Genomic DNA, 9,978 nt, shown 5'->3' with positions numbered 1-9,978 from the left:
CTGGTTGTTGAAAATATACAAAGAGGCATGGGAAAAGCAGCAAATCCCAAAAGACTGGCAAAGTAACCTTATAGTGCCAATATACAAAAAGGGAGAACACGTCAACTGCGAAAATTATAGAGCAATATGTTTATCATCGGTATGTTTTAAAATATACACGAAAATAGTAGAGAAGAGGCTAAGACAAGAGGTAGAAAAAGAACTGGGAGAAGAACAAGCAGCGTTTAGACCAGAAAGACAGACAAACGATAACATTTACATCATTAGAAATATAATAGAAAGAAGTATTGACTCGGGGGGAAAGCTCATTCTAGCATTCATAGATCTAAGGGCAGCATTCGACACTATAGAAAGACAAATTATATGGAAATGCTTGCAGAACATGAAAGTACCAAGTACACTGATAAAAATAATTGAAAATATATACGGAGTAGTAAAAGGACGTGTACAGATAGCAGGAGAAAGATCTGAAGAATTCAATTGGGAAAGAGGTATCAAGCAAGGAGACAGTCTTAGTCCGCTACTATTCATAATAGTCATGAATGAATTGACTAGAAATACTGGAGAAAGAACGAACCAAATACAGACAACAATAGGATACCAAAGATTACAGCCAATAAAAATAGAAGCCCTATTATATGCGGATGACATAGTCCTTATAGCAGATTCCGTGACAAAAATGCAAAAACTCATAAATATATGGACAGAAGAAATAGAGAAATTAAAAATGGAAATAAACATCGAGAAAAGTAAAATAATGGTCATCGGGGAAAAGGAAGAAAATAAAGTAATTATAAAATGCAAAAATACTCAACTGGAAATAGTTACAGCATATGATTATCTTGGAAGTATTATTACCAATGATGGGAAAATAGACCTCGAAATAACAAACAGAACTAAAAAATCAAATAAACTGTACTACGCACTAGCGCCAATTCTGAGGAAAAAAGAATTGTCCCACGAAACAAAAATTAAAATATATAATACGATTGTGATACCGACGATACTGTATACAAGCGAAAATTGGACTTTACAGAAAAAGCATAATAGTAGGATAAATGCAATTGAGATGAGACATTTACGTGCTATAGCCGGAAAGACCAAATGGGATAGAATAAGAAATGAGACAATAAGAGGGATAACTAAACAGGAACCAATAATGAATAAAATAATAAAGAGGCAATTAAACTGGTATGGACATCTGATGAGAATGAAACCTAGTAGACCAGCAAGGAAAATTCACGAAACAAGGAATATTACAAAAAAGAAAAAAGGCAGGCCGAAGAAAAAATGGATACAGCAAATAGTAGAAGCAGGAAAAATCAAACAGAAAACGCTAGAAGAAATGAAACTAATAGCACAGGACCGAAAAGAATGGAAGAGATGGGTGAATATGTAGCTAAATTAAACCCAAATCCGACACCTGAAAGGGTATAAGGAAGGGGAGAAAGAAAGAAAGAAAGATATTTCCAAATATCTAAACCTTGCTTCCTGCTTTATTATTTTCTCATCAATTTCGATTTTACATCGTAGTGGGTATTTAGAAGAAGAAGAAGAAGGGTATTTAGATATTGTCGTAGATTTGGTTTTTTCTGCTGATATTATCATATTGTATTTCTTGGCTGTTCTATTGAAGATATGTGTTAATCTGTGGAGATCTTCTTCTGTCTCGGCGATTATTGCGGCGTCGTCTGCATAATATAATATATGGATTTGTTTGTTCCCCATTCTGTAACCATGACCTTTACGTACTGCTTCTATTATTTCGTCCATTATTATATTAAGACGAGTAGTAGCTGACTTCCAAGTAATATCAGAAAGTCTGTGCTATTTAAGATTGCGTGGGAAGTATAGAAAAATCAGCATAATTAATGCACATGCTCCTACAGAAGAGAAAGACATGGGAACAAAAAATGAGTTCTATGAACAACTCGGTGAGATAATTGGGAAAATACCAAAATATGATATAAAAATAATTGTGGGAGATATGAACGCGAAAGTAGAAAGAGAAGAAATTTATATGAATATAAAGCCTACATAAAGAAAGTAATGACAATGGCAAAAAACTAATAGAACTTTCAATGGAACACAACCTTAAGATAGTAAGTACACAATTTGATTACAAAGATACACAGAAAATAACCTGGATCTCTCCTGATGGGAAAATGAGAAACCAAATAGACCATGTTCTCGTTGAAAGAAAACACAACAGATCTGTGACTGATTGTAGAAGCTACAGAGGAGCAGACGCGGATAGTGATCATATATACCTATTAACAATAGTCAAACTTAAGCAAGAAATTCCCTTACTACCAAGAAAAGGAAGACAACAGAAAAAATACCAATTAGAGCGACTCCAAGATAAAGAGGTTGCAAAAAGAACAGAGGAAGGGATAAACAAGATATTGGAAAGAATCACGACCGGGAACATAGAAGAGGAATGGGAACTAATACAAGCAGCTGTGATAGAAGCGGCAGACCTTAGCATTGGGAAAGCAGAAAAAGAAAAGAGAGAAAAATGGTTTGATGAGGACTGCAAAAGAATTCTAGAGCAGAGAAACAACGTAAAAATGAAAAATATTAGAAACAACACAGAAAAAGTAAAGACAAAAGAAGAGAAGCTAAGCGATTATGTAGGCAAAAGAAGAGAAAATCACTGGAAAAGCAACTAGAAATAATAGAAGAAATCTATGTATAAAAAGAAGTTAAAAATTTTTATCAAGGAGTAAAAAAAAACGAGGGACTCAAAATAAATGCACAATGTTTTGCAGAAATAAATATGGTATGTTGCTGGGAGACAAGACAGAAAAATTGAATAGATGGGCAGAATACTTCGGAAAATTATTAAACGATAAAGCCCAAACAGAAACAGAAATGCAAAAGCGAGGGCAAGAAATCGAACAACAACAAATACAAGAAGCGGAACCACAACAAACACAAGCACCGACAGAAAGGGAGATAATAACAGTAATAAAAGACCTAAAAAATAATAAAAGTGCCGGAGAAAGCGGAGTGCCAGCAGAGATATTAAAGGTAGGAGGAAATATACTGCAGCAAAAAATAGCTGGACTTATAAAGAAAATATGGGATAACGAAAAAATGCCGGAGCAATGGAACACAGCACTCATCTGCCCAATTCACAAGAAAGGTGATAAGACCATATGTGAAAATTACAGAGGAATCGCACGGTTAGAAGTGCTGTATAAGGTATTAGCAAAAATTATAAGAACTAGATTGAAAGCTTATGAATCAGAGATAATAGGAGAATACCAGGCTGATTTCAGACAGGGAAGAGGAACAACCGATCAAATTTTTTTGCTAAAGTTATAACAAAACAATAGTTATGAACAAAATCTAGGCTTGCAGATGCTCTTTATCGATTTTAAACAGGCTTACGACTCTATCTCATATACGAAGCAATGGGAGCACTAGAAATATCAGAGAAACTGACACGATTAGTAAAAATGACGTTAACCAACACAGTCAATAAAGTCATAATAGAAGGCAGTTTTTCAAATCAGTTTAACGTCAACAGAGGATTAAAACAAGGGGACCCCCTGTCAACAGACTTGTTCAATCTAGTGCTGGAAAATATAATTAGAGGAGAGAATATCCAGACAAGCGGCACGATTCTTAACAGAAGACAACAGTGTATAGGTTTTGCAGATGACTTGGTGTTTCTGACACGTGCAAGAACAGAACTTAAAAAAATGTTCAACCAATTTGAAGAAGAAGCAAAAAATATGGCCTGACTATAAACCAAGGAAAAACCAAGTATATAGAAATGAGAGAAGAGAACGCTGAAGAAAATAAGTGGATTACTCTAAGGACAAACGACAAAGATTATAAATTTGAGAAGGTAACTTAATTTGAGTACCTTGGAGGAACAGTTACAAATAGAGGAGACGAAGAGAGAGAGATATATAAACGGTTGTTAAAAGGTAGCAAAGCAGTATGTTCATTAAACGCACTGTTGAAGGCAAAAAACGTGTCCAAGGCAGCCACGATCCGAGCGTATGAAACAATAGTGAGACCAACGGTGTTGTATGCATGTGAAACTTGGACAATGAACCATAAAGTAGAAAAAAAGCTACAGATTTGGGAGATAAAAATATTGAGAAAAATTTTTGGTAGTATAAAGGAGACTAACGGGGAATGGCGCAGAAGAACAAACCAGGAGCTTATGGAGATGTATAAGAAACCTAAAATAACTTAGAAAATCAAGACACAGAGAGTTAGATGGTTGGGTCATATTTTACGAATGCCACAAGAAAGAAACGTCCTAAGAGTTTTATCAGCAGGAGAACACGGGAAGAAAGAGACCACGAACGAAGTGGTTTGATGCCGTCCGAACGGACCTAGAAGAAATGGGTACAAGAGACTGTAGAGGACAAGTACAGGACTGCAAAATGTGGAAGAAATTAGTCAAGAATATTGAAGCCAAGGGCCTCTAAGGCCTCTAGTGCAGTGGGCTTAATGAGTCACCTTGTATGACTCCGCATTGTACTGGTATAAACTGCGTTAGTTTTCCATTTATCTCTGCCTGTAGTCAATTATGAAAATAGAGGTTTTCGATGGTTTGTATAATATTGATTGGTATGTTTCTCCTATACAGTACATGTAAGACGTCTTCGACTTCTATGCGATCGAAAGCCTTTGTCAGGTCTATAAAACAAAGATATGCTGGTTTATTGTTTTGATTATTATTTTCCTTTTCTTTAAACAGTTCCGTCAAGTATCTTTCCCGTTATTTTGCTGGTATGTTATTGTATTCCTTCAATTCTGCCATTTCTTTCCGTTGGTTTCTTATGAATCTCCATATTTGTTTTTGTGTTCCGTAGAAGTCGCTTTCCATCCTTTTTGTAAACTGTTCCCAGTGTTCATTTTTTCTTCTTCTTACCAACTGCTTTGTTTCATTTCGTATTCTTCTATAGGGGTCTCTGGATTCTGGAGTGTTTGTTGTTTTATACTTCACGTAGGCCTCTCGCTTCTCTTTACGTTTCTCTTTTATTTCTTTTCTGAACCATGGTGTATTGTTGTGGTTTCTTTTGTTCAGTATGACTTTGCATTTTCCTAGAACTTCTGTTGCTGCCTCTTCAATGTTGTTTTTAATTTTCTCCCAACTCGCGTTTATATCTTCGATGTCGTCTATTTGTTTCAGCTGTATCTTCTGTGCTAACCTCCTTTGGTACACTTCTCTTGTAGAATCGTTCCACAGTGATTCTATATTGAATTTTTATTCAGAAATTCACTAAGCAAAAATTACTGAATAAGAAACCGAAAATGAACGAATGAATAAATAACCAAACAATACTTATGCTGACTCCGGTATATGTCACTTATTTTCATGATAAAAAAGACTATAATAGAATGGATGTAATAGAACAACAATAATTAATAACATCGCTAGGACACACATGGAGGTCAGGATCAACTGTGACAAGATTCTCAATACTCGAATGGACACTAGATACTCGTTGGTAAAATAAGTTATAAAAGATCAAGATCTACATGGCTCCAAGAAGAACCTAACCAAAGCTTGTATGTGACAATGAAAAGTAACCTGTGCCAAAAATAACGCATAAAATTGTGTTCCTAATAAAGTTTGAAAAAAAAACATAACAACGCACAGTGGTGAATTTTGCCGAAAGCCTGGCCAAAATGCAAAAATTTAAGTTTATATATTCCGAGAAATTTTATATGAATCTTGCTCTGTAGGTTTCGGAGGATCATAAACGGCCGTTGAAGGTAAAACTATACAAGCATATTGTCACATATTTATAGTAGTGTAAAGTTGGGATTGAACGAAAGCGGATCGAATAAAATTAAAGTGTGTTATACAATTGAGGCATTGTTAGGTTTTCGTTTAAAACTATAGACGTGTATTATTTTGTTATTTTATAGTGGATGCTATTTCTTGAGTAAGTGGATTATTTCAATATACTTTTTAGATTCTATTTTCTAACATAAACTTTATTTACAACATATTTACAAAATGATGGCAAGAATCTTCAATCGTATTCTGTTTACCAAGTTTTAAAATGGGAAAAGTAAAAAAGTCAGCTTTGGTCAGCAAAGATTTTTTGCTTAATAAATAATTCAATATGTATCTAAATATTCTTCAAGAAACCATCTGCAACAAGTTGCAAACTTAGTGGAATTCTTCATTTTAAAAAACTGTAACATGCAGGAGAATTTCTACATTAAGAGACTTTAATTTTATGGTCAGTTAATAAAGTAAGAACAAAATATGAAGCAGCTGATCCAGTAAATTTACAGTTTTTTTTTTACACAAGAACCGCAGTTTTTTTTTTATTTTTTTTTTCTTACCTTTATGTATAGGTCTATCTTTTTGCTTTCTTATTTTTATATTTTTTAATAATTTTGGTCGTGTGAGTCCAAAAATTTTGCCTTTTTTTAAAATAAAATGCATAAATGATACTTTATATTAAGAAGCCAAAAATAGGTAGGTCAACTCTTAATACATCTTAATTGTTTTGTAAATGGATCCGATTGATTATAATTATTACCTACCAATGTGTGGCTTCTTAATACAAAGTTTCGTTTATGCATTTCATTTTTAAAAAATTAAAATTTTGGCTCACACGACCAAAATATAAACGTAAGGAAGCAAAAACAGGATTATACATAAGAGTAAAAGGACTTAAAGATTAAGAAAAAGAAGAAAGCAAAAAAATAACAAAAAACGGCGGCTGTTGTGTAAAAAACCGTAAATTTACTGGATCAGATGCTTCATATTTTGTTCTTACTTTATTAACTGACCATATAACATCAGTATTTTCATGTAGAAATTCTCCAGCATGTTATACTTTTTAAAATGAAAAATTCCGCTAAGGATGCATTTGGCTGCAGATGATTTTTTGAGGAATATGTATACACATTTTGAACTATTTATTAAACGAAATATCTTTGCTGAGCAAAGTAGACTTTTTTACTTTTCACTTTTTAAAACTTGGAAAACTTAAAACGATTGAAAATTCTTGCCACTTTGCAAACATGTTGTAAATAAAGTCTATTTTACGAAGAAAAAATACTGCACTTACCTCCAGACATAGCATCCACTATTAACTAATACAATAATACACGTCTATAGTTCTAAATGAAAACCAAACAATGCCCCAATATTATTGTATAAGACACTTAATTTTTATTTGTTCCGCTGTCGTTCAATCACAACTTTACACCAATATAAATATATGATGATGAACAAGTTGCTGATATGAGCACATTGTGTAAATTTGCCCGAAAACTGTTTAAATAAAAACCTTCAATAAGATTGTGAGCATTAGACTTTCTATACCCTAACATTTATAAATATATGATCTCATAGGCGCCCATGCCCATGGGCATGGCCACGGCCCCCCTAGCCTTTCTGTTGCTTTAAACTATAATACAGTGGAACCTCGATAAGTCGGCCCCCGATAACCCGGAAGTCCGGCTAACCCGGACCGATTTTCATCAGACAAACATTTCAGCAATAAAAATGTATGTACTTATTATGTTAATACATTTTATCTGTAGCCGCTTCTGGAATGTCTTAAAAATATCGAGTTTCATTGATAAAACTTGGCTCGGACCATAATATATAATATTTGAGAGATAATGGGTATTTGTGTAAGTAATTTGAACTATACGGTAAAAATGACTCAGGCACACGGCGGCAGCGTTGGCAGAGCGACGATCATTATCCATTATCGGGCTATCGCAAACAACAGGCACCTTTTATTCCTTTATTTATTTTCAACTGTCTTTTAAAAAATTATTTTTAGAACAATGGTCTTTTAAACTTTAAACAATGAAAGAGCCACTGTTCTTAAATAAACATTACATCGTTCCGATGGCAGACGAAATTGACACAACCGAAACTGACTGAGTTTTTTTACCTAGAAATGAACAATACTCTACCTATACTGTCTATACTATACTTTATACAATATACAACTATAATAGGTAAGTTAGATGTGTACTGTGCATATATATTTCATGTTATTTTAATTATAACGGACTTTATCTATAAGTATACCGTATTTTATTAATTTTTACAATGCTCTCCGGCTAACCCGGATTTTCGATAACCCGGATCGGCCGCGGTCCCGATTAATCCGAGTTATCGAGGTTCCACTGTATATTGTCATCCAAAGTATACAAAATGTAATGTGCAACATCTTTAGGGCTTACAATACCGGAATTCCGGGATCCCGGACGATTTTTGTCCGGTATTCGATACCGGTATTTATAATAAAAATACCGGTATTTCGGTATCAGCTTAATTTATAAAAAGTGAATTGATGCACAATAAACTTTCTTCTAAGATATTTTTTGTTATTACAAGAAATTATTTTTGAAGATAAACAACCAATATAATTGTAAAAAATATTTATTAAACACGTTTATTACACGTACAAGTCAAGTATAGCGCTTTCTAAAAGCGTGAATGTCGTTAATTTAAGGCGAAGGGTTATATCACCTTCTACAACCAAATTATTAAATCTATAAAAATACATAAAATGAGTTATATAAAAATTCTTAAATATTTAAAATTGGACTACTTTATTTTATAAATAAGCCGTAAAATTTCAGAATTGTTTTTAAATTTTCAGATCTATTTTTCATTTTTTTGTGTGTTGTGGTGTATAAATTAGGCTCAGTTATTTTCTGAATTATTAATAATAATTGAAAATACATAGCGGTCTAGGTCTAAATACAGAGTAATCCATATAAAATATTTGTCACAGTAAGTTAATCTTTGTATTGATATATTTTAAAGTTAAATTAATTTACAAATAGCAAATTTCATAAGTAAAAGTACTATCTTATTATATGCAAAATTTATCCTAGAATCAAATATATTAGTTTTTCTATTTGCACATTTTTTGTATCTATCTATTCCTACTCTCTATGTAATGTTATAAACAACATCTACTTATTTCAAAACAAAGTTTAATCTTCTTCTTAACGTGCCCTATCAAGTCCCCTTGACGTTGGCGATTAACATGGCGAAACTGTCTCTGTCTCGAGCTATTCTAAATAGTTGTTCTGCTTTCTTTATTCATGTCCACTCTCGGATATTCTTCAACCAAGAGGCCTGCTTTCTACCAATTCCTCTGCGTCCTTCGATTTTACCCATCATAATAAGTTGAAGAATATTATACCGGTCTCCCCTTATTACGTGTCCAAAATAGGCCATCTTTCTATCATCAAGCAGCTATCAGCCACCTATATATCAAGCAGCTCGCGGGCAGCATTTGCTCTCTTAAGTCGCATTTACACGATGGCAATTGGCGAGACAATTGTCATTGGACAATTGTCATCACGTGGTTGCGGATTGTCGGAGGCCAGTCCAGTTGAAAGAGAAGATGTTTACACGGGGCCAACTAAACATCATGGCCCCGTGTAAACATCTTCTCTTTCAACTGGACTGGCCTCCGACAATCCGCAGCCACGTGATGACAATTGTCCAATGACAATTGTCTCGCCAATTGCCATCGTGTAAACGCGACTTTAAGGACCGCCACATTTGTCATCATAACAAAATTTAATAGGTTTCATCATGTTTCATATAATATTATTTAATAACAAGTCGATATAACAACTGAGGATAGTATAAATATAACGTGTATATTTTTTATTCATAATACCGGTTTTAATACCGGGATCGCAGTATTTGAAATTTTAAATACCAAATACCGGTATTGAGATTTTGGCTCGGTATTGTAAGCCCTAAACACCTTCACGTCTGGCGCCTCCCCTAAAAAAATTTTAGATGGGCGCCCATGCATGATCTGCTTGTATTGTTCTACCCTTAACGGCCGTTTATGATTCTTAAAAACCTACAGAGCAAGGTTCATATAAAATTTCTCAGGGTATACATATAAACTTAGATTTTTACATTTTGGACAGGTTTTCGGCGAAATTCACCACTGTGCAACGTTTAAAATTTCTTGGCCTCCGTTAAAC

Source organism: Diabrotica virgifera, chromosome 3 (genome assembly GCF_917563875.1).
Source record: "Diabrotica virgifera virgifera chromosome 3, PGI_DIABVI_V3a".
NCBI lineage: Eukaryota > Metazoa > Arthropoda > Insecta > Coleoptera > Chrysomelidae > Diabrotica > Diabrotica virgifera.
This window is presented reverse-complemented; position numbering follows the sequence as displayed.